A 26,068-nucleotide genomic window follows, 5' to 3' on the forward strand; every position below is an offset into this window, starting at 1 on the left:
AGAACTCATGAGGGTCATTATGAATTTTTGGCCATGCCTTTTGGCCTTACCAATGCACCTTCTACATTTCAATCTTTGATGAATTCCATTTTCAAACCTTTCCTTATAAAATTTGTGTTAGTATTTTTTGATGATATACTAATCTACAACAAGTCTTGGAAGGATCATGTTCAACATGTTGACAGGGTGCTCAAGCTATTGGAGGAGAAACAATTATATGAAAAATCCTTCAAATGTTTCTTTGGAGTACAGGAGGTGGAATATCTAGGTCATATTTTATCTCACGATGGTGTTAAGGTAGACCCTAACAAAATTAAAGCCATTAAGTAATGGAAAATCCCCACATCAATAAAGCATCTGCGAGGGTTTCTTAGGTTGACAGAGTATTATCGCAAGTTATTTAAGAATTATGGGAGAAGAGTAGCACCTCTAACAACATTACTGAAGAAATATGCATTTTCTTGGACACCAAAAGAAACTAAATCCTTTGAGCATCTTAAAGAGGCAATGTGCCAAGCACCGGTCTTAGCTATGACAGACTTCAAAAAAACCTTTATTGTGGAATGTGATGCCTCAAGAAATGGAATTGGTGTTGTTTTAATGCAAGAAGGAAGACCCATTTCTTTTGAAAGTCATCCAATCAAATGAAAGTATTTACACAAAGCTATTTATGAGAAGGAAATTTTGGAAATATTACATGCACTTAAGAAATAGTGACCTTACCTAATGGGAAGGCACTTAAAGGTAAAAATAGATTATGATAGTCTTAAATAATTTTTAGAACAAATATTATCTTTAGAAGAGCAACAAAAATGGGTTACAAAGATGTTGGGTTATGACTTTGAAATCATCTACAAAAAAGGGAAGCAAAATATTGTTGTAGATGCACTCTCAAGAAAGGATGAGGATGTGGAAGCATTGCTTTGTGTCATTTCTATTATCCAACTAGACTGGATAACTGAAGAAAGAGATGAATGGAATAATGACGAAGAAGTGTGGGAACTCATTCAAAAATTGCAGCAAGATCCTAGTACATCTGATACATTTCGCTAGAATAATGATTCATTATGGTACAAATATCGATTATACCTTTGTAATAATTCCCAAATGAAACAAAATATTTTTCTGGAATTGCACACCTCTCCCTTAGGAGGGCATTCAGGATTTTTAAAAACTTACAAAATGGTTAAGAAGGAATTTTTTTTTTGGATGGCCTTAAATATGATATTTAAAAGTTTGTGGCAAAATGTTTGGTTTTACAACAAAATAAAGTTGATACAATTAAGACCCCAAGTATTTTACAACCTTTATCCCTTCCAAGTCAATGTTGGGAGGAGGTTTCAATGGATTTTATCACAGGTTTACCCAAGTCTGAAGGAAAGAGTGTCATCATGGTGATAGTTGATAGAATTGCCAAGTATGCACACTTTTGTGCATTATCTCATCCATTTAAAGCCAATACATTTTCTACTACATTTATGGAAACAATTCAAAAGCTACATGGAAACCCAAAGATTATTGTAAGTGACAGAGATCCTATTTTCAGTGGAAAATTTTGGGCAGAATTATTTCTTCTCTTCGTACTCAATTAACTCATAGCTCATATTATCATCCTCAATAAGATGGGAAAAATCAGATAGTGAACACATGTTTGGAAGGATATCCTCCTATGGGTCAAGTGGTTACCTTTGGCTGAATGGTGGTATAACACTTCCTTCCTTATTGTAGCAAAAATGACCCCATTTATGGCGCTTTATGGATATCATCCACCATCCATCACATCATCTTTAAGAGAAAATTATAAGCTTCAAGCAATGGAAGATCACATCGAGCATCAACAAGAAGTTCTCCAACTCTTAAAGGATAACCTCACTTTGGCACAGAATAGAATGAAACAATAGGCAGATTAACATCACAGCATTTGATGTAGGCGAGTGGGTATTTTTATGGCTACAACCATAAAAACAAATGTCCCTCAAGCAAGCTAAGAAAGATAATAAATTATCACCAAAGTATTATGGTCCTTACAAGGTGTTGCAAAATATTGGTGCTATGGAATACAAATTGGAGCTTCCTACATCTTCCCAAGTTCACCCAGTTTTCCATGTTTCATGCTTAAAGAAGGTTATAGGTGAAAAGACCCCACTTCAAAAAATATTTCCAAAACTTGAAGAGGAAGGAAAAATCATATTGGAACCTGAAGAAGTCACAGAAACAAGAACTCGATAGCTACAAAATCTATCAATTTCAAAGTATCTCATCAAATGGAAAAACTTACCCATGGAAGATTCCACATAGGAGGATGAGAATTTTATACAAAAGCATCCAAAACTACTCAAGCATTGAGGAAAACACTTTTTTGAAGGAGAGGGGCATGTTAGGTCCCTATCATACTAGTGTATTCCCTCATTTTTATTAGTGTAGTTCCCTTATTGTTATTGTTATGCCCATGTAGTCCCCATATTGTTATTATTGTGCCAAATAGAATCCCACTATTGCTATTGTTGTGCCCTTACATTATTATTGTTATGTTGGCTCTAATTATATTGTGACCCCTTAGACTCCTATATATAGAAAGGAGGTTTTGTCATTTGTACCATCCAAGATTGGTTCATTTGTGTAATGTAAAGAAGTTTTCCCCCTCGAAGAGGCTATTTTTGAAGTCGTTGATCTATCTCTTCTTCTATTTTGTGATATGGTTGCATAACACCCACAAAGAGCTCCACCCACCCAAAACTATTTTGTGATAACAAGCATCCATTAAAAGTTTTACTAGGAATGGTGGCGGTTGCAGTTAAGTTTTTATTTGAATTTTTTTCCCAATCTTGTAACACTAAAAACTTCTATGAAAAAATCCACTACAAGGTGTGTGTGTGTGTTTGTGTATTGTATTCTTTTTAACTCACTAAATTATGTAACAATAAAATGACATAATGTTGTATTTTTATAAGAGTACACAGCGCTACCTATTTATTGATAATTTGCACTAGAGCTAAAATTGTGAAAATTGTCGTTATTTAATTAACATAAAATACATATTCATCATTTAAAAATACAACCTATATCATTAAAATACACATCTTGCTTCAAAATTTCCACATTCCAGAGGGATTTAAATATAACATACACATTGAAGTTTAGTAAGAATGAATTGTTCCAACATCTCACTTCAAAATGTTCAAACTTTCATGCCCATCTAATGCACTTGGTAATATAGGAATTTTTGCCATTATATCAACCATATAGGCACTAATACATAGGCAACATGGGCATTGGTAGTGTATTTAGGAGTATAAGCACTAGAAATTTTAAAAACAAATTGAATGTACTTCTGCATAAATATTACACAAGAACCAATGTGCCATAAACAAAAAAAATGAACCAATGCATAACAAAGATAATTGTTGGCTTGAGGGGGATTGAACAAGCTTCAGCGTTAGTTAGCCAAACAAATCCCTACACTACTGGCCTTTTCAGCATCAGCTCATGGAGAGCAGACTGAAGTCTCACCCGAAGTAGTATGGGGGGATGCTAGAACCAAGTTTCCACACCCTTGAGATGGATGTGATGTCGGTTTATCCTAGCTATACCTAACTTTGCGCAGGTTGCTTAGCCCTCTGTTCCACCCTTCAATACCTTCACGAAAGGGTACAATTGGCTTCTGTGTAGCCCTAACCTGCAGCTTAGGGACTTTTGCACTGCTAAGGCAGCGAACTACGATATCTCCCAAACTAGGCTAAGTGTCTTACTTATCTTATTAACTAATCTTAGTTAGCTTCATGTAAATAGATGTTCTTACTTGTGTTCACTTAACTAATACATTTACATACATTCGCGCACCATATAAGCATTATAAGTGAAATTCATACCCAATATAATAGATAATTATGGATGATTACAGACTCGACCCGCCCTGTGCACTCAGCTGCAGGGGTCCATGCACTTAGATGCAAACTTCTAGGCCTCTGCGCACTCAACTGCAGAGCCTCTACCTATGCTATGACCCAAGACTTAGACTTCTACTTCAGAGCTATCTCTCATACATCATATCTTCATTACTTCATTTATTGATTTATAAACTACTTAGAGCTTAGCTCTATTTATACAATCCCATGGTCTGTGGACCATGGGTAGATCTTTTACAGCCGACATTACATTTCCAAAATAAGGGTAGACAACCCTATGACTCTTTAACATCTATGTGCTCCGCGACCACAAAATGCAAAGTCTTTATACTTGGATTACAAAATTTGACCAAAATATGGGCTTTTAGCCCCAAAACTACCCTTGGGGGATCCCGCACCCAACAAGCCCCCAACACAAACATCGTGACTCACCCTCAAGTCACTCTACAGGTCTGGAGATCTTAGTGTGAAGACCTCCCAGCTCCGTTTGGATCACTGCAACTTTGGTAGTGCACTGAGCTGCCACCTGCTGGACTTCTTCCACTTGCTGCTCAGTGACTACTACTGAACTACTACCTTGAATATTCTATTGAGATACCTACAGTTGTGTGAGCTTTCCTTCAATGGAGGCTATGATCATATATTCCTTGTCTATCCATGTTTGTAGGCATGCTTTTAAGAATGCTTCTTTGTGTCGAGCGACATCCACCTGTTCCTTGAGCGCCTTTGTCTCCTGCATTCATGCAACTCTCTGCGTAAGGGAAACTGTCTATGTGGTCCCTTTGACCTTGTCATAACTTTGTTGTAGCTCGTGTGCCTCTATCTCCAGGTACTCTACATTCAGGTCCTCCTGCAGGGTGATTAGAACCTCGAATGACTATTCAAAAAGCTGCATGCAGTCTGCCACTGCACTGTCAACTGCCACTATTTTTTTTATAACAGTGGTGCTATGTTGTTCCCTGGCTTCCGGTGGAGTTGAAGACTGAGCCCGCAACTGCAATTTTGCAATCTGTATGTTCAACTCCAATTGAACCTAGGTCATCTCTACTCGAGCGTCATGCACCCCTAGTTCCAACTTGCAGACACACACCTCTAATAGTTCTTCTGCCTAAATGTCCAACTCTAGGACCATTCGGTAGGCTTCCTCCACTACCTGCATTATTTTCTTATTCTGTTCTACTTCCTCGTTGCGCTGTAGGGCCAACTGCTCGATGTTGATGCACTACTTTCTCATTACCTGTAGAGTATGACTCTCCCGGGCCCGAAGTTCCACGGTGACTCCATCCTACAAGAGGTAGAGCATCTCCTGAGGGAGCATGACCATATTCAATCCTACCCCTTTTAGACTACTAACCGTGGGTCTATTGGCCTCATTCTTTGTAGTAAGTTCCCCATATGGTAGCACTATCGTGTTGGTCACCCTCGTGTGCAACATCTCCTCAGCAGCTAAAGTGTCGATCGTGAGGTTGGTGGACACTGTGCCAAGATATGGAGTGCGAACCTGAAAATTCTACAGCTCTGTCCTAAGAGCCCCAAATACCAATTGCTACTGCTCTTCGAACTATTGGAGGGCCTCCATGGTGACATCCTTCACTATTTCTACAATATCATGCAAATCCCCCTCAATGAGGGTGATTGGGTCGAACGATGTCTTTGATGCCTTGGTTTTCTTTCATGGCACTACCTTCTCTCATGGTTGTGGACACTTGAGTTGGGTTGAAATCATCTGCAGGTCCGTGCCACCTTGTTCTGACTCTATTTCTGCCTCAGTCCTGGGTGAAGGTGACTTCTCTCCTTCACGCTCTTCTCCTCCTATTTTTTGTTGTTCCTCCAATTTCATGGCGTTGCACACTACCGGGGCCTTAGCCTCTACTTCTTCATCTTTGTGCTTCTCAGCCAGCTTTTCCATTCAGAGCTTTATTTCTTCCTTCTTACAATGCATGGTGGACTTGTCCGTTTCTACTGCAGATCTTGCTGGAGCACACCACTCTGATGGCCAAGACTTAAGGACTATGAAAATAACATCATCAGTGATTAGATATCGTAGGTTAACCATGTCTTCATAGGGGCCTTTTGTGCCCTGATAAAGACATGGTGAAAATCCTCTTTGAACTCTGCAAAGCTCTGCAAACTAGCATATCCTGAGGGTGACAACCGCGGCTTGCAATTGATCCCCATCTAGATACTCATCTCCATCAAGACCCAAAATATATTTCTTTCTTTCATACTCTACGCGTCCTTGGTTTCCCATAGCGAAGTGTACTTCGCTGCCTTTGGAAGGTCTGGCGTGACCGAAGGGAATTGGCTGTCTTCTAACAACTCCAATGCCACTAGCGCGATCGAGAGCAAGAGCCACGCATAGTGGAACATCTTTCCCTATTCATGTGCCTCGCGATAGTTCGCAAGGAACTCGTCGTATAGATAATTCGCCTAATTAAACTAGACTTCATCAGCACATTGGGCCGCTAGTGCAACCATAGGCGCAGGAACCTCATCTGCATGACACTTTCGCATCACTTTCCCTGCTAATATTTGTGTTGCGACCTTGATTGTAGGGTTGTTAATGTTGGAGATGGCATATCCTCGTTTCTTCTTCTCCAACTTGAACTTCTTCTTCATCGCTTTTGTAAGGGCCAACTCGCCACCTTTTCCTTCTGATATATTGGCTGGATCCTCCCCTGAGTAAGGCAGCCATGTGATCCAATGAATCAAGTGATCTGTGATGGGAATGGGCTCCTCCAGCCACAAATACCCATCATACACCAAGCAGAGCAGCTGCCTGATGACAAAGACGGTCACTAGGGCGCGGTGGTAATGCAACACCACGAGTAGGTTGAACAACCTGGCCTTCTCTACACCCTTGAGCCAGGTCCATGGCTCCAATTCAATTGTTCCAGTAGTCGCATCCATCCATCAACACATTAGCTGCTCAGTCGCTAAATGCGAGAATTTCTCATGATATGCGAGGTCCTAGTCTTCAAACTTTAGGATAGCAACCCACCCTATGTGTGGTCCCTTAAAAACAAGGTCATCTGGGAGCAACAGAGTTTGCAGGGAGCTCTTGCTCTCATCTATGTCCTTCAACACCTTGGCTTTACCCTTGCATAGAGGAACATATTCTAGTAGCCTGGTAATAGGGTCCGCACCCTAGGTTTCAACTTCCATCTCTACGTCCTCTTCATCCACCAGGATTTCTTCAGATTCTTCCTCGTCGGCCTCCAAATTAATGGCCTTCCCCTTTTCCTGCAAGGTGAGCTTGGTCCTCTGTGGGTTTCTTGGTGAGAAGTGCATTGGGATCATAGTCTGCTTATTCTTCTTAGGTCTTTGTGTTCTGGGGAATTTAGGGACTTAAACTATTACTCGGGAACTCTTTGGGGCTTCTACTACCACAATTTCCTATGCAGCTTCCTCAGGTGTCGACATCATTCTAGTCAGGAGGTCCTACATCTCCTTTGGCAATGTCACAAACACTAAACTTGCTCTCAAAGCCTCAAAATCTGTAAGGTCCATACATACTTTATAGCACAACAACTAAATTTTCAAAATGCTAAGTGTTTTTCTCTGGACAACCACTTGTAATTTATAGGAGCTTTTGAATTCAAATTCGACCATTCCCCCCACATTCGGCCCATTAATGCTAGATTGGCAATAGATTTTCAAGAATCTAACCCATAAAGTTCGCCTTAAATGCCTGTCGCCCACTTCATTTTGTCGCAAACCGACCATCAAATAGTGAATAGTGACTTTAATGATCACTTTCCGGTGGACCTACACACTAGCACAGCTGTTTTCGCACTGTCGTGGACCCTGTGACATTTCCCTGCTTCGCACAGTCCTGAAATCGCATAGCTCCCCAACCCAAGCACTGTAGTTTATAGTCTCGTGCCTCCTTTCAGTTGCCTGGAGCACTAAGACTGTGCTTATGATGCATAGTCAGATGGTCAGGACATCTTTGTATGGCTTCAATCGACTACCATTCACTTTTCTTGGGAAGGGATCTCCATTCAACTTAACCAACTCAACTGCCCCACCATCAGTAATCTCCTTAATAACATAGGGTCCCATCCAATGAATTCTGAATTTCCCTGGAAATTTATCAAACTTACTATCATACAACAGCACCAAGTCATTCACTTTAAAGGTGCACAACTTAATATGTCAGTGATGCCAAGCTTTTTAGCGTTTCTTCTAGACCTGTTGATGAAATCCAGCCAAAAATCTCTCTTCCTCAAGCTCATCCAACTGCACGAGCCTCTCTTCTAGGGCTCTACAATCCGTCATACCTACGAGCGCTGCTATGCACAGACTAGGTGTTGGCTTGTTGGGGCCTAACCCAAGTTCAGAAGAGTTATTAGCCAAACAAATCCCTCACTATCGGCCCTTTCAGCAAGAATCCACAAAGCGCAGACTAAAGTCTCACCTGAGGTAGTGGGGGGGTGCTGGAACTAAGTTTTCGAACCCTTGGGATGTCTTGATGTGGTCTGGAGGAGTCGTGAACAATTCTGCAGCCCCATGCCACTTAGTACCGCTGTTGGGCTTCCGCGTAGATCCATACAGATGCACTTTCTAATCTTCTACTTATAGTCTTTAAGAAAACATTTAACAATAAAACCTAGTGCGCGCAATCACAATTTTGAAAGACAGTGCAAAGATTCAAAACATAAGCAACAAATAGATTCGCGATAAAGCACACAATGATTCAGAAATTCTTATCTTTATTTATCTTTTGTCAATACAACCAGATCCACCCTACGCACTCAGCTGGAGGGATCCGCACACACAGTTGCGGACTCTACTAGGCTTCTACGCACACAACTACAAAGCCTCTATCTATCTACCAACACCCTTGAGTCGGACTTATAGACACGAAGAGAATATTTCCTTCACAAACCCATAACATTCAAGATCCAAAAGAAAAACTGACTTCTAACCATAGAGCCTTGCTCTATTTATACATTTTCATGGTCCACGGACCATGCGCAGACCGACTCGCTTTCTATTTTCTTACATTATTTTCGGGTAGACAACCCTTTGACTTGACTCATTACAATTCACGCTCCACACACTTCGCAGAGTCTTTACCATACTTTTACCCAAAATAAACCATTACGTGGGGCCTCCGCTACCCAACAAGCCCCCAACACAATCATCGTGACTCCTCCTGAGTCACTCAGCTGGTGCAACAATCTTCGCATGGAGGTCATTCAAAAACTTCTATGGTTCACTTACACTTGCAACAAAATCTTCCGCCATCTACTGTACCTATTCTATGTGAGTCACCAAGGCATCAGTATCTGTTTCAGCTGCTTGTCCAGGTTCATATACTGCTTGCATGTGTATAATCTTTCGCTCAATGGTGGTGGACACTGCAAATGCCTCATCAAGCCAAGGTTGGATACATTCTTTAATCACTACTTCCTTCTGTCGAGCGGCATCAGCTTGTATCTTAAGAGCCTGGGCCTCCCTCATCTTGGCCAAGCGCTGCGTAATAGCAACTGTCTGCGCAGTCCCTCTGACATTATCATAGGCTTGTTGTAGCTCCCTTGCCTCTGTTTCCAACCGCTGTAAGGTTGGGTCTTCCTGTAGTGAAGTGAGCATTATAAGTGACTGATCCAACAAGCCAGCACACTCCTGCATGGCCTATGCTATTGTTTCCCACCCGGATTGAATGATGCCTCTCCACTACTCTATGACCTCTAGTGGTGTAGAGGGTTGTGATTTCAGTTTCAGTTCGGCGAGCTGCAAGTTGAGGGCCAACTGGATCCTCGTGGCTTCTTCCTTTGCTTCGCAGAACCCACTGGCCAACTTGTGGATTCGTATGCCAACAGGTAAATATGTCGTAATCTCCAGCTTAGGGGCATGAAAACATGCTTCCTCCACAATTTGCTCCAACTATTGATTTTGTGCTACCGCTTCATCACGTTGGAGGCTCAACTATTGTATGTTAATTCGTTGCTCGCTAAGTACTTTTACTGCACATCCTTCCCTAGTGCGGAGCTCCATCATTGCGGTGTCCTGGAGTTGGCATAAGGTCTCGTGTGGGAGGGCATCTAAATTTAAGCCAAGCCCTATAAGCTGGTCTACCACAGCTATGTCCGCTGCATTTTCTGCTGTCACTGCTCCTGTCGGTAGTATGATAGTATTAGCCATTTTGACCTATAGTAGCTACTTATTTGTTGACATACCCATAGCTCCATGGGTAGCGACGGTTCCGGGATGTGAGGCTCGTTCTCTAAATTCCTGCAGCTGCACAGTGAGTGCCCCCAATATAGTCTGTTGCTCCATCATGGCCTCGTCGAGCGCCTCTCGGGTGACTTTGCAAACTATATCCCCAATTTCACCCAGGTCACATTCTGTTAATGTGACAAGTTCCGCATCCAACTTAGACACCTTGGTCTTCTTCCATGGCTTTGACCGTTCCATCAGCCGTCGTCATTTTAAGGGCGAACCGGTGGTGGTTGGTGTCGTACCTTCCGTCCCTGTATCCATGGCCAGCTCTATGGTCACATTTGGGCCACTTTCTTCCTTTGTTGTAGTAGGCCCTCCTATTGTTGCCTTCCTTGTAGAAGCCTGCACTGCCTCCCGGACCGCCCGTACTTCTGCAGTGTGCTATTCATTCTGCTTTTGTTGTGCTAAGCACTTGGCCTCATCCTTCTATTTTTGGATGGTGGTCTCATTGTGCCCTCCCACATCAACTCCATGCCACTCTGGTGGCCAAGTATCCAATACTGCAAAAATAGCCTCGTTAATGGCAATGAAGGGAAGTGTGGTCCACGTCTGTTCTGGATCCTTACGCACCCAGATGTATACATGGTGCATATCCTCCTGAAGATCAGCTACATTCTTCACACTGTCATAGATCTTGGTAGATAGACGGGGTTGTTGGTTGATCCATTGTCAGATGTTTGCTTCCATCAGTATCCAAAAAATCTTGACTTCCCGGATTCTTGTGGCATCCTTCGTCACCCAGAGCGACGCGTATTTTGCGGCCTCTAGCCAATCCTAGTCTAGGGAAGGAAATTGACTATCTTTGGGTAATTCACTTGTAACCAGAAGGATGGATAACAGCAACCATGCATAGTGGAAGGTCTTACCCTCCTCTTGGGCCTCCCTGCAGTTGGTCAGGAATTTTTCACAGAGGAACTGTGCCCAATTAAACCATTCCCCTTCTACGCATTGCTCAGCTAGCATGATGACTATTATTGGGATCTCGTTCCCTCGGTATTTCTGCATCACTTTTCCCACCAGCAACTGGGTAGCACTGCGGACCCCTTTGTCTAGAATACTGTCAATAGCATACCCTCTCTTCTTTTTCTCCAATTTGTATTTCATTTTTAGGGCTTCTGTTGGGTAACGGAGGGCCCACGTAATGGTTTTGGGGCTCAAAGCCCACAGTTTTGGGTAAAAGTATGGTAAAGACTCCGTGAAGTGCGTGGAGCATGAATTTTAATGAGTCAAGTCAAAGGGTTGTCTGCCAAAGAATAATGTAAAATAATGGGAAGTGAATTGTCCTACCCATGGTCCTTGGACCATGGGAATGTATAAATAGAGTGAGGCTCTAAGGGTAGAAGGTAGTTTAGTTTTTGGGTTTTTGGATCTTGATGTTATGGGTTTGTGAAGGAAATATTCTCTGTGTCTGTAAGTTCGAGTCAAGGGTGTTGATAGATAGATAGAGGCTCTGTAGCTGTGTGCACAGAGGCCTGGTAGAGTCCGTAGCTATGTGCGCAGACCCCTGCAGTTGAGTGCGCAGGATGTATCTGGTTATATTGACACAAGATATTAATAAAGATAAGTTGTTTCTGAAATATCGCGGACCTATTGTGTTCTGGTTTATGCATCTGTTATATGATTTTATATCTTTAAAGAATTATGATTGCACACACTGGGTTTTATTATTAAATGTTTGCTTAAAGACTGTACCAAGAAGATTTGATCTATAATAATCTCCTTAATAAGAAAGTACATCTACGTAGATCTACGCGAAAGTCCAATAGTAGTATAGAGTGGCGCAAGGCCACAAAATGGTTCGTGACCCCTCCAAACCACATCAAGACATCCCAAGGGTGCGGAAACCTAGTTCCAACACCCTCCCTTGCTACCTCGGGTGAGAACTTAGTCCGCACTCCGCAGGTTGTTGTCGAAAGGGCCAGTAGCTGTGGGATTTGTTTGGCTAATAACTCTTCCAAACCTGGGTCAGGGCCTAATAAGCCAACAAATGGTTCCGTTTCCGAGACCAAGATATACCTAAGGGATGTCTGATGTCAAAACATTGGAACCCTACAAAGAAAGAGCTTGAAGATTGTTTGGATCAGAAGCTTCACGAGTTTGTGGTACAGGAAAACAGAAATCTGCGGATATCTGAGAAAAGGTGGCTGGATCGCGATATATACACAGAGATCTACGATATCTTCTTTGCGATCTTTTCATTGGAGCTGTACGAGTGGATCGTGAGGCTAGCTGACAATGTGGGAAGGTGCAGACTTGAACAACCAATAGTGTGGACTCCCGAGTTGGTGCACAGGCTAGAGGTGTCTGAAGAAAAAATTGCACGGGTAGTAGATCACTAGTTGGATTAGATAATAGGAGGGTTTATCACTCAATTCGCGATAGACACAACTGTGAGTTACAGCGAAGCAGAAAGGTGATTTCTCCAAGGACTGTGGGGTAAGTACATCAAATCATTGAATACTTGGATTAAAATGCTATTATGTGAAAAATGGGTTATGCGCATCCATTGATGTTTGGGGTAACGAGGAGCGGAAGAGGCTATCGTGGGATCGAAGGATTAGAAAATAGTCGTCTAATTTCACTTTCACGAGAAAACGAGGAGGAGCTCGTAGGGTTCTCTGCAAGAAGCGCAGTTCGACTGATAAAGCAATGCATTCCACTGATACCACCACCATCCACTCCACCAACTACTTCACCTACATCAAACCCATATTCACCTACCCCACCGCCACCACCATCAAGGGTTGGGATGGCAGATGCGATCAAGTTGCCAGTACTTAGAGGCATAGCAAATGAGGAACCAAATCAATTATGGTTCATGGTAAAGGCTGTATGGGAAGCCCAAGGTGTAACGAATGAGAACATCAAAAAGGCTTCTCTAGTTAGCATGTACAGGACTGTGCGTTGACGTGGTATATAAAGTACTCAAGCGATCACTTGAATGTGGGAATAGCAGCGATCCAAGATGCATTGAACAAAGAATTCATCCGACCTAAATCAGAAATGCAGTCGATCATCGGGTTCAAGGAAATCACGATGCTACCTGGTGAAACCCCATGGGATCTAGATTAGATATTGAAGAATACAATCCGCGAGGCTAACATGACACTGATAGATGCACAGCACTGTGCATGGCTTGTGGCATCTTTGACACCACACCTAAGGATGGCGCTATCACAGCAAAAGATCTCAACCCAAGCTGAAGCATTAGAGATAGCAATGAGGTTGCATGAAACTCCAATACAGGATCTGGGGTTGGGAGTTCAAAAAATCCACATGCAACTACAAAACCTATGCTTAGAAATGCAAATTTTGAAACAAGATAAGGCGCCCCGGTTAGAAGCACGCGCAAAGGTATGGTGCATAAAATGTAAGGGCCAGGGCCATGATAAGGATCACTGTCTGATATTTGCAAACTATCTGGCAGGAGGGGGACCAATGTCGTTGCGACTAGAGGCATAAGTAGGGCCAAGCATGGCCACCGCACTCTAGTGTGTGATCTACCAAGTGGGAGGAAAGCACACCATGGATAACTATCATCTATTGTCGAAACTTACACAACCCCCTCAGCAGTTATTTTGCAATTTTTGTAGATCGATGGGCCATGATGAATTCAATTGCCGAAGTTATGAGTTGTTGATGGATTGGACACCTACTGTTAGGCCCCTATACTACTAGTGTAACCCCTTATTATTATTAGTATAACCCACTTATTATATTTATGTACCCATGTAGTGCCCATATTGTTACTATTGTGCCCCATAGAAGCCCACTATTGTTATTATTGTGCCCTTACATTATTATTGTTATGTCGGCTCTGATTATGTTATGACCCCTTAGACTCCTATATATAGAAAGGAGGTCTTTTCATTTGTATCATCCAAGAATTATTCATTTATGTAATGTAAAGGAGGTTTCCCCCTCAAAGAGGCTAAAATCTAAGGCATTGATCTATCTTTTCTATCTTTTCTTGAGCTGGTTTCATAACATTTGGTATCAAAGCTTTGGATTCTAGGGTTTCACTGCTCCAAACAGGTCATCGTGGCATTTTCGCTATAACCTTTTTTTTGTGACGTTTCAGAAGTCACAAAAAAAACCCATTTGAGAAGAATTAGCGTTGAACCTTGGGTCCAAATTTCAGAGCTTTTTGCGTGATATTTTTGGAGATATGATTTGAGGAATTTGGTCTTTTTGCAAACTCCTGAATTACATTCCAAACAGGTGACCTAGGGAAAATCGTCATAAATTTCTTTCTGAGCATCGGATTGAAATTTCGCAAGAAGGTACAGAAAGAGGACGGACTGTAGTTTTCTTTTATATATTTTTCAAAGTCAAATCTTGAAGCAGTGACACGTGACACTTCATACAAGTTCACTCTACTGAACTAGTCTACAATCAGGTCACTGTGGGAGATTGTGCATAACTCTTTCTTGGAGAATCCAATTTGGATCAGACTAGTGGCATTGGAAAGAGGACACAGAAGGCTACTACAAGTTGCAATTTCAGAACTTAAAGGTCCAAAAGTACAGAGTTACAGTCGTTTCAAGGTCGAGCTCCTAAAATCAAGAAAAAGCAAGATGAGGAAGTTTGATGGCAAGGATCCGGTAAATTGGATACTTCGAATGGAGTAATATTTTGATCTACATGGTGTACAACTGTTACAAAAGGTATGTATTGCATCTTCATATTTAGAACCAGATCAATTTTTATGGTACAAAGGGCTTTGTTCTCATAAACAACTTGTTATGTGGTCAATTTTCACAGAGGAAATGATAGCACATTATGAGGATACAAAGAGCAACACCTTCTTTAGAGCAACACCACAACAATTGGAAAGAGTAAAAGGTCTTTGTGACATAGTGGAAAGAAAAATTATGGAAACCAGGAAGCGTACCCCTCACAACTATAAATATGGAAGTGTTGTTTCTCCTAGCCTTCCACAACCTACAAGGGTTACACCACAACAATTGGAAGAAAAAAGAGAAAAAGGGCTTTGTTACAATTGTGATATCAAATGCACTAAAGGTCATAAGTGTACTGAGAAGAAATTATTTTACATAGAGTATGAAGAGGAGGAAGAAAAGGATCAAGAAACATCAAAAGAAGAAGATATACGCCAGGACCCCACCCCAGAGAAAGAAGAAACGAATTAGACCATATCTTGTAAAGCATTGGCAAGAATTACCACTCCTCAAAATCTCAAGATAGAAGGACATATCAAGAAGAAAAAGGTGCAAGAAGTGAAATATCACATCGAGAAAGAAGAAATGAATCCAACCATATCTTGTAATTCATTGTTCGAAATTACCACTCCTCAAACTATCAAGATAGAAGGACATATCAAGAAGAAAAATGTTCAAGAAGTGAAAGATCACATCGAGCATCAACAAATGAATCCGACCATATCTTGTAAAGGATTGGAAGAAATTACCACTCCTCAACCTCTAGAGATATAAGGACATATCAAGAAGAAAAAGGTTCAAGCAATGAAAGATCACATCGAGCATCAAAAACAAGTTCTCCAACTTTTAAAGGATAACGCCACTTCGGTGCAAAATCAAACGAAACAACAGGTAGATCAACATCGTAGTGAAAAATGTTTTGATGTAGGTGATTGGTTATTTTTACCGCTACATCTCAAGCAAGCTATTTATGAGAAGGAAATGTTGGCAATACTACATGCACTTAAAAAATAGAAACCTTACCGAATGGGAAGACTTTTCAAGGATGAGGATGTGGAAGCATTGTTTTGTGCTATTTATATTATCCAACCAGATTGGATAAACGAAGCAAGGGATGAATGGGAGAAGGACGAAGAAGTATGGCCACTTATTCAAAAGTTGCAAAAGATCCCAATTCAAACAATATTGCCAGAAATTGAAGAGGAAGGAAAAATCATATTGGAACCTGGTGCAGTCGTGAAACAAGAACCCGACAGCTACGAAATCGATCAATTTCAGAGTATCTCATCAAGTGGAAGAACTTACCCACTGAATATTCCACACGGGAGGACAAGAATTTTATACAGAAGCATCAAGAACTACTCAAGCATTGAGGACAACACTTTTTGAAGGAGAGGGGCATGTTAGGCCCCTATACTACTAGTGTAACCCCTTATTGTTATTAGTATAACCCACTTATTATATTTATGTACCCATGTAGTGCCCATATTGTTACTATTGTGCCCCATAGAAGCCCACTATTGTTATTATTGTGCCCTTACATTATTATTGTTATGTCGGCTCTGATTATGTTATGACCCCTTAGACTCCTATATATAGAAAGGAGGTCTTTTCATTTGTATCATCCAAGAATTGTTCATTTATGTAATGTAAAGGAGGTTGCCCCCTAGAAGAGGCTGAATTCTAAGGCGTTGATCTATCTTTTCTATCTTTTCTTGAGCTGGTTTCATAACACCTACTTATAGGATGCAGATTGAGGCACGAGGTAAGGATCTCGCTGCAGCAATAGTGTAGGGCAGATTCCAAGGATGCGAACGAGGATGAGGAGGAATGGGACCCGGACAAGGGTGGGGATAATTAATCTGCTACAATTGTGGAGGACCTGGGCACTACGTGCGTGATTTCACGAATCCAACCAAAACATGTTGCCCATACTATTACCAATTTGATCATGAAGTAGTAGAGTGCCCCACTCTAACTGCAAAGATGCGAGAAAAGGGGGAGCTCCAGGCTACTCCCACTCAAAACGTCCAAATGATGAAGGTTGAACTGCGCGAGGAGGATCCTAACATGAACATGATGCTCAGAATTGGTGCAACTACAGGAGAAGATAAGGGGAAGCAACCTGAGGAGGATGCATGGGTTCGTAAGGCCCCTACGAAGCAACCTGAATTTGATTTGGAATGCAGGAAGGAAACATTTATGGAAGCTAAGAAGAGCTTTGTGGAGGCTTCTACTTCAGGTAGCAAGGATCAAATTGAGCCGAAGATGGATACTTCCATGCTAACTACCTTTTTAGAGACATGCATGAAGCTACTACAGGACACTAAAGTAGTGAAGGGATTGCAAGAGTTGATAACTAGGTGCACAGGGTCGGACGAACCACACATGGTTCAGAAATTAGGCAAGCATGCTTTGCACACTGAGCGGGAAATGTGGTTGACTGCCCAGATTGGGGATTATGAGATGGATCAGGTCGTTTTGGATTTGGGGTCCGATGCGAATGTCCTACCTAAACAGACATGGGAGCGCATGGGTAGGCCCGCACTACAATGGTCTCCTATCCAATTACGGATGGCGAACCAACAAAATATCTTGCCTATGGGGAGATTACAATGAATCACAATGGACATCGAAGGTGCAAGCACACAGACCGATTTTGAGGTAATAGAAATTGTGGACGATAGTAATCCTTACCCTGCATTATTATGGATAGACTGGGCCACGGACATGAATGGGGTCATCAACCTGAAAAGACGAAAAATGATATTCAAGAGAAAGTCTCTTCGAGTAGTGGTCCCGCTGGATCCAGCTGAACGGGTGTGCTACACTGAGCCTATGCGTGATGAGGACAGTGAAGATGAATTGGACTGCATCTAACAGATCATAGCACAAGATCAGGATCAGGTGAACCTTACAGTGGATGAGAGAATCTCATGGGAAAGTGACAATTCATGCACATCGGACTCCGATGAAGAGATCGAGCAATGGCAGAGTCGACTACATGAGGTCACAATGCTAAATTGTAATATGATGGTTAGATCATTACACCGCATAACAATAGAAGCAAGGGAGTTACCAACAGACACAATGCACATGGAGGAACTAGTAGACCACTGTGAAATGGCAATTCTAGAGCAAAAGCATCCAGGTGTGCATCCGGGGCCACTGGGCGAATCAACTACACAAGGGTGGAGGACACACCAACAGACTAGGAGAACATGGAGTGGACGTAGAAGGCAGGTGCACGTACGCGTTGGAGGACAAATCGGGGGGAGCGTCCATTGGCAGCGTAGGATATAGGTGTATATGGTGCACACGTCGAACCGGCTAAGAATCAAGAATCTGAAGATGCCACAATGAGGCATTCTACCAGTTGATTGCAACAAAGCCAGTACAAAACCAGGGGGAGTAGGACCAGCGTCTGTTTGATAAGACCACCCAATAAGAATCTGTGGATACCAGGGGTTCGATGGGCCTCTAAACTTAGTAGCAAAAGGAGAGGGATGAAGGTGATAGAAGTAACTCCTTAGACCGCAAAACTCATAGTTCACAAGGTCCTGGGCAAAGAAATTCGGCGGTTGTAGGAAGCTATTTAGCACAACACTAGCAGGCTTCATGAAATCAAGGAAGAACGGACATGACTAAGGAGGAAAAGCACAATGTTGGAGGAAGATATCAGCAAAATAAAAGTTGGCGTCGCACAAGCAGGCAGCACGAATCTGCAAATAAGGGAACCAGGCCTGGCCGGGTCTAGCTTGGTACTAGAATGAGCAGCGACCCTGCTATCATGGTTGTGACCGCACCAATGAAGAAGTGTACCATATACAGCAGCGCCTGATGGCATAACGGATATGAAGGCACTCGAAAGGTGCCCATGGCCCGGGCTAGCAGGGATAGGGAAATCTCGCACTTGGGGTGTGACCACCTGACTAGGTGTGGAATGCATAGTCTCAATGCCCCAAGCAGCTGAAAGAAGGCGCGAGACTATAAACAAGTCTGCAGGAGACCTACGGGAAAAGAGGGTTCCATGCAAGGCCAATCAGTCCGCAAGATCGCGCTCGTACCGAAAGTGTTGAGCTGCTACGTGGAAAGGTTGGGAGGTGACCGTTGACATCACTATTCATGAAAAGAAGTTCGAGTTACAGTGGAGAGGAGCGGGCAGTAGGTCATTAAGACAGGATCCCCAAGCTAAATACAGAAATATTTGCCACTCAGAAGATATGAATAAATTGAAAAAGGAGGGAAGGGTTCCATTCAAATATATGTGTTCATCTAAAAACACTTGCACAACACTAGGATATTTGAGATTTGAGCCGTACAGAACAGCAGACCTCCCATGAGTACCATGGCTAGAACACGAGTAAGGTTCACGGAAAAATTGCATCTGACCCAGGAGGACACAGTAGAAGCAACTGTTGCCCCCGAGGTTCCAAAGTCCCATCGCACGCTGCGACCCCAGAAGGACAAGCAAATGATGGGGCCAGTCAAGGTATCACCGAGATTCAGTCAATTTTCAGTAGCCGAAAAAGTCAAAGAAATCACCACCAAACCAAATGAGGACGAAGAAGATTTGCAAGCCCTGATCACTCAGATTGAAGCACAAGATGAGCAAGAAGAGGATGCATTCCAAATACCTTTACTACCCCCATATGTCTCTCCTTGGAATGGGACGGCCAAGATACCGAAGGACCTGGACGCTGCGAAGAGTACACTCCAGACCCCGCTTCTTCTAGATGAGATAAGGTTTGATGGTTTGCCACTAGGCCGAGTATCGAATATCAAGTTCAAAGATTGGGATTTGGCAGACAGCGAAAAGTTCCTTCAATTGGCCGCAGACAAATTGCTACCACAGAAATGGCTACTGGGTGTGGAAAAGGTGGGCCTACTTAATCTGAGGTGGATACCCCACTATCACCGCACGTCCATCACCATTTTTTTTATCTGATAGTTACTCTGTTTGGTACATGATGGGTATCTCTAGTTGGAAGAGTCGATTCCTATCATAGCCGATTTAGTACACCAGATTACTCACCTGCCTATTAAAGGGAACGACCCCACGGACATAGCCGGAACAAGTAGTGATGTGGGTCTTGTAGAAACAATGAAGGCTAAATATAAGCTGGAAAAATGAAAGCGGGGATATGTAATAGCAAGCATCAAAGACCAAGGGGTGCGAGTTGCCACCCAACTACTAGCCACTAAACTCATGAGGAAATGTCGCGCAGATGAGGTGCCAGCCCCTGTCATTGTGCTTGTAGAGCAGTGTGCAGAAGGAGTTCAGTTCAACTGGGCACAGTTCTTATGCGACGAATTTTTGACAAATTGTAAGGAAGCCCAGGAAAAAGGTAAGACTTTCCATTATGCATGGTTGCTACTATCAATCCTTCTAGTTGTAGGAGAACTGCCGCAGGGTAGCCAGTTTCCCAGCATTGAGCACAACCTACCTAAAGCAATGCGGTTTACTTCACTCTGGGCTATGAAGGATGCCACTAGGGTCCAAAATACCATGGATCACTCATAGACCGCGGATGTCCCCAACAGTCTACAACAGTTTGCTAAGCACAATCGAGTTCAAATCAAACATGCACAACCTATATATCCGGGCGTGGAAGGATCCAAAGTGAACATGGGTCAAACTCCCATTCATTACAACAAATGATGCAATTTACGAGGTATTAGTAGCATGGCCTCTGGAATGGCATGCCCCGGACATGGTCACATTAGAAAGGATGGCAGCACAGCAGTGAAAGAAGGAAATCCATCTGTGACTCACTAAACTGGCGGAAAGGACGCGTTAGGGACAGAAGGCCACTTCGCTGCAGGAGGCAACCGAGGAGCTCACGGAGGATCAGGAAATGTCCTTGGAATAGGACATGCAGAAGGAATCAGAGACATAGGAACACACAGACTTTACCACAAAATCAGCCCAAGGCAAAAGGCCACGTAGTAAGGAATCACCACATGCACACAAGAAGTCAAAAATAGCAAAGACTTTGGAGAAATAATTTCTTGACAGTAGCGAACGAGCACGTAATGTCGCTACTGGCACATTGGAGGAGCTGATGACAGAGCAGACAACTGTGTTGGGGGAGCTCAGAGCGCAGCTACAGGCATTACAGGTGCAACCCTCAGGAGGGATGATACCAAACCTAGCAGATGATACAGCTGCAGCTGAGTAGATGGTGCGTAGTCACACAATGAACACTTTAATGTTGCCATCCAACACTGTCCTAGCTGAAGCTGAGGGGGACATGCAAAGTTGGGGGTTGAATTTGATCGCTCTACCTCGAGAAACCCTCTACCAACTGCAAGATGGGGTAACCGCTAAGCTGCATGCCATGGAAGGTCGCGCCCTCCAAATATTAATGGAGCATAAGGAAAATCTGGAGCAACTCATCCTATAGTGTGATGACTTGGTCACCCGCAACCATGAAGTGGAACAGGCTGTGGCGGAGGCTTGCAACGAGGTACCAGAGTTGGCTGTCCCAACGGAACTTCCAATAAATGATAAGATTCATCACATCGCTGCAAGATTCTGTACGACCTGAGAGGAGCCCATGAAAGCTTAGTGGGAATTAAAATTTCATATTACAGAGCTAAGGCTAAAGGCACAACCACCCACACCCCCAGAAGTTCACGAACAGTGCCGCAGAAAAATTCAAGTAGGATTGGAAGTCATAAAGCACACAATCCAAGATTGCTCGGGAATCAGTCCCTCCTTACGCTCACATTCCTATAGGATGACCCAATGCTACAGCAGGTAGAAGCAGAAGCACGGGAGTTACAGTAGGCATATGACAAAGTCCAGGGGACTGTGCAAATGGTCACCATCACACAATGACTAGCCAAAATGAGGGAGGCCCAGGTTCTTGAGGCACAAGATGATGCCATTCAGCAGAAGGAGGCAGTACTTAAAGAACGCATCCAACCTTGGCTTGATGAGGCCTTCGCGGTCTCCACCAACATCGAGGGAAAGTTAGCACACATGCAGGCAGCATCGGAACCCAGGCAAGCAACAGAATCTGATAATGATGCATCGGTGGCTCGCGTAGAACAGATAAAGCAAATGGTGGAAGATTTTGTTGCGAGGGTAAGCGAAGCATAGAATTTACTGAATGACCTCCACATGAAGATTGCTACACCAGCCAAGTGACTCGAGACGAGTCACATTGATTGTGTTGGGGGCCTGTTGGGTAGCGGAGGGCTCGTGTAACGGTTTTGGGGCTCAAAGCCCACAATTTTGGGTAAAAGTATGGTAAAGACTCTGCAAAGTGTGCGGAGCACGAATTCTAATGAGTCAAGTCAAAGGGTTGTCCGCCAAGAATAATGTAAAATAATAGGAAGTGAGTTGGCCTACCCATGGTCCACGGACCATGGGAATGTATAAATAGAGCGAGGCTCCAAGGTTAGAAGGTAGTTTAGTTTTTGGTTTTTTGGATCTTGATGTTATGGGTTTGTGAAGGCAATATTCTCTACATCTACAAGTCCGAGTCAAAGGTATTGATAGATAGATAGAGGCTCTGCAACTGTGTGCGCAGAGGCCTAGTAGAGTCTGCAGCTGTGTGCGCAGACCCCTACAGCTAAGTGCATAGGATGGATCTGGTTGTATTGACAGAAGATACTAACAAAGATAAGTTGTTTCTACAATATCGCCGACCTATTATGTTCTGGTTTATGCATCTATTATATGAGTTTATATATTTAAAGAATTATGATTGCAAGCATTGGGTTTTATTGTTAAATGTTTGCTTAAAGATTGTACCAAGAAGATCAGATCTATAATAATCTCCTTAATAAGAAAGTACATCTGCGTGGATCTACGTGAAATTCTGATAGTAGTACAGAGTGGCGTGAAGCCACAGAACGATTCGTGACCCCTCCAGACCACATCAAGACATCCCAAGGGTGCAGAAACTTGGTTCTAGCACCCTCCCATGCTACCTCAGGTGAGACCTCAGTCCACACTCCACAGGCTGTTGCCAAAAGGGTCGGTAGCTATGGGATTTGTTTGGCTAATAACTCTTCCGAACTTGGGTTAGGGCCCAATAAGCTAACAACTTCCATCATCGACAACTCGCCACTGATATCAACAATTTCCATGGGATCCCTAGCTTCATAGGGAAGCCGAGAGATCCTATGAATGAGCTCCGCCGTGATGGGGACAGGTTTGTCTATCCATAAGTACCCATCGTGTACCAGGTAGAGCAGTTGCCTGATGACCAATATTGTAATGGGGGGCCAATGAAAATGTGGAATTGACAGGAGGCAGAGTAGCCCAGCCTCTTCTACCTTTCGCAGCCATTCCTGTGGCTATAGGGTCATAACAACCCCCTCCGTGCTTTGCTCCATTAATTCGCTTGTTTCCAAATGGGGAAACTTCTCAGTATCCGCAAGGTCCCAGTCTTCAAATTTCATAGTAGAGATGCGGCCAGTTGTCGTTCCTTCGAATAGAACCCCTTTAGGGAGAGATGGGGTGATGAGTATGCTGTCAACGACATCCAAATCTTTAGGTACCTTGGCCTTCCCTTTCCTTGGAGGAACATACTTGGGTCACTTTACTGGCTGGATATCTTCTTTCATTTCTTCTTCAGGTTCTATTTCTTCTACATAGGTCAGAGGATCTTCTTCCTCTTCATCACTCTCAATAGTAATGGTTTTGCCTTTTTCCTCCATTGAAAATTTGTCGAATTGTGGATTTCGCAGAGACATTCAGACTGGTCCTACTACCTGTGGGTTCTTCTTGGTCTACGACGTCCTAGGTGATTTAGGGATTTCAGCTGTAACGTCCTTGGCTTTGGATATCGACCTAAGTAGGGACTCCTGTATTACCTTCGGTAGGTCTTTAAACCATGGGCTTCCTTTCACGACTGCCTCATTCATCCTGTGTCACTCTATTTGAAGCCTGAACAACTTACTATGCAAGGGGCTAATGGATGTGTGGTAACAAGCCACCTGTGCTTTATATACCCTTTCGACTTTAAATCGGCTGTGCTCCTCGTTCGTGCCGTATTAATACAATTTTGGTGGCAAATCCATTCAGCCCTATGTCTTAATGTCCCATCACCTACTCCTCGGTGTCTTAAATGGGACATCTTGTCATGAACAGTAGCTGCAATGGTCACCTTCCATCCTTCCCACGCGGCAGCGCAGTCCCTGTTATCTGGATGTGTTCTATGCTTGTGACTAGCCCTGTGCGTCACGACCGGCTCATGCAACCTTCCTGCAGATTTTTTTTATAGTCCCGCACCTTCTTTCAACTGCGTGGAGCATTGGGATTGGGCCTCCTACATATATTCAGGTGGTCGCACCCCTCGTGCGAGCCTTCCTTGTCCCTGCTAGCCTGGGCTGCGGGCACCCTTCGTGTACCCTTGAATCAGGTAGTGGATCGCGGCTTAGGCTCCCTTGTGCAGTAGGGTGTGGTCAGAACCATGATAGAAGGTTCATGGCTCTTTCTAGTATCGTAGGAGGGTCGGCCATGTCTAGCCCCCTTATTCGCATGTTCGTGCGGCCCATTTGTGTGACTCCTAAGTTTATTTTGGCAATTTCTTCATTCAACCTCCTTATCCTTGCCCCTGCTTCCTCTAATTCGTGAAGTTGCACGCTGCTGCGCTGAATGGCTTCTTGCAACTGCTAGACCCCTTCGTCCAAGTCTTCTCATTCAAGTCGAACTACAAGGGTAGTGGTCATGGAAATTCTCTTCACTTCTCTGGTTTTCTCTCATCCCACCATGGATAGAGTTCTCTTTGCACACCCTACTTTGTTTATGGTCTTATCGGCCCAGCAAAGCCCTATTACGCACAAATTCAGTTGGGTTGATGGTTGTATAGCATACAGTTGTGCCCTCTGATGTAGATGGGTGCCCAAACTGCTTCGTTGTAGCTACTCTAACTGCGTTCACCACGGAATCTCTCCAACTCGTACTCGCAACTGCCTTCTACCTTCGCACTTGTTCCATCTTATCTTCCTATGTGCACACCACACTAGGGTGATTGTCACATGAAGCACTTCTTCCATCGCACCATGCTATGTCTGCTCTATGATTGAATTTTCACAAGGGTTGATGATGTCCCCCTCATTTGTTGCACTGTCGTCTGCTGGCCGTTGTCGTACCTTAGTTGTCACACGTCACAGTGATCTAATCATCATGTTACAGTTGAGTGTTGTGACTTCGTGCAATCAGTTCTGCCATCGTTCGATCTCCTCATCTAAATCTGATGTGCATGAACTATCATGCTCCCATGAGATTCTCCCGTCCACTGTGTGATTCACCTGATCTTGGTCTTGTGCTATTATCTGGTAGATGCAGTCTAGTTCCTCGTCATGCACCGGTTCGGTGTAGCACGCTCCTTCGACTAGATCCAGTGGAACTATAACACGGAGTGACTTTTTCTTGAATGTCATCTTTCATCTTTTTAAATTGATGACCCCATTCATGTCCGTGGCCCAATCTATTCCTAGCAACGCAGGGTATGGGTTACTGTCATCAACAATTTCTATTACTTCAAAGTTTGTCTGCGTACTTACGCCTTCAATGTCCACTATCACCCCTTGCAATCTTCCCATCGGTAAGATCTTTTGTTGGTTGGCCATTTGTAGTTGAATAGGAGACCACTGTAGTGCGGGCCTGCCCATGCGTTCCCACGTTTGCTTAGGCAACACATTCGCATCCGACCCTAAATCCAGGATGACCTGATCCATCTCATACTCACCGATTTGTGTCGTCATTCGCATCTCCCGCCCAGTGCACAAAGCATGTTTTCCCAATTTCCAGACTACGTGTGGCTCCCCTGATCCTGCGCACCTAGTGATCAGCTCTTGCAGTCCTTTAACTGCCTTATTTTCACGTAGCAGCTTCATACATGTCTCTAGAAAGGTAGTAAGCATAGAGGGATCCATTCCCGGCTCAGTTGGATCCCTACTACCTGGAGTAGAGACCTCTGTGAAGATCTTCTAAGCTTCTTAGACATCCCCTTCACCTGTTCCATTTCAAAGTCAGGTTTCTTTGTAAGAGCATCGCAACCCTTCCTATTTTCTCTGGGTTGTTCCCTCACATCTCCCCCTGTAGTTGTGCCGCTAATCAGTACCATTGTTAGGATATTCCGACACATAGGAAATAGTTAAGTTCAACTTGGTCTAGTATAGAGTTAGGTATAGAGTTAGGTAAAGTGTGTTTCTTTACCTTGTACATTTTGTAACATACAATTCGACGGTCACGATATGTAGTGATCCGACGATTCATTCTCTCCTCGG

Source organism: Pinus tabuliformis, chromosome J, assembly GCF_031772625.1.
Source record: "Pinus tabuliformis cultivar Carrire ecotype Pingquan chromosome J, CPIR1, whole genome shotgun sequence".
Lineage (NCBI taxonomy): Eukaryota > Viridiplantae > Streptophyta > Pinopsida > Pinales > Pinaceae > Pinus > Pinus tabuliformis.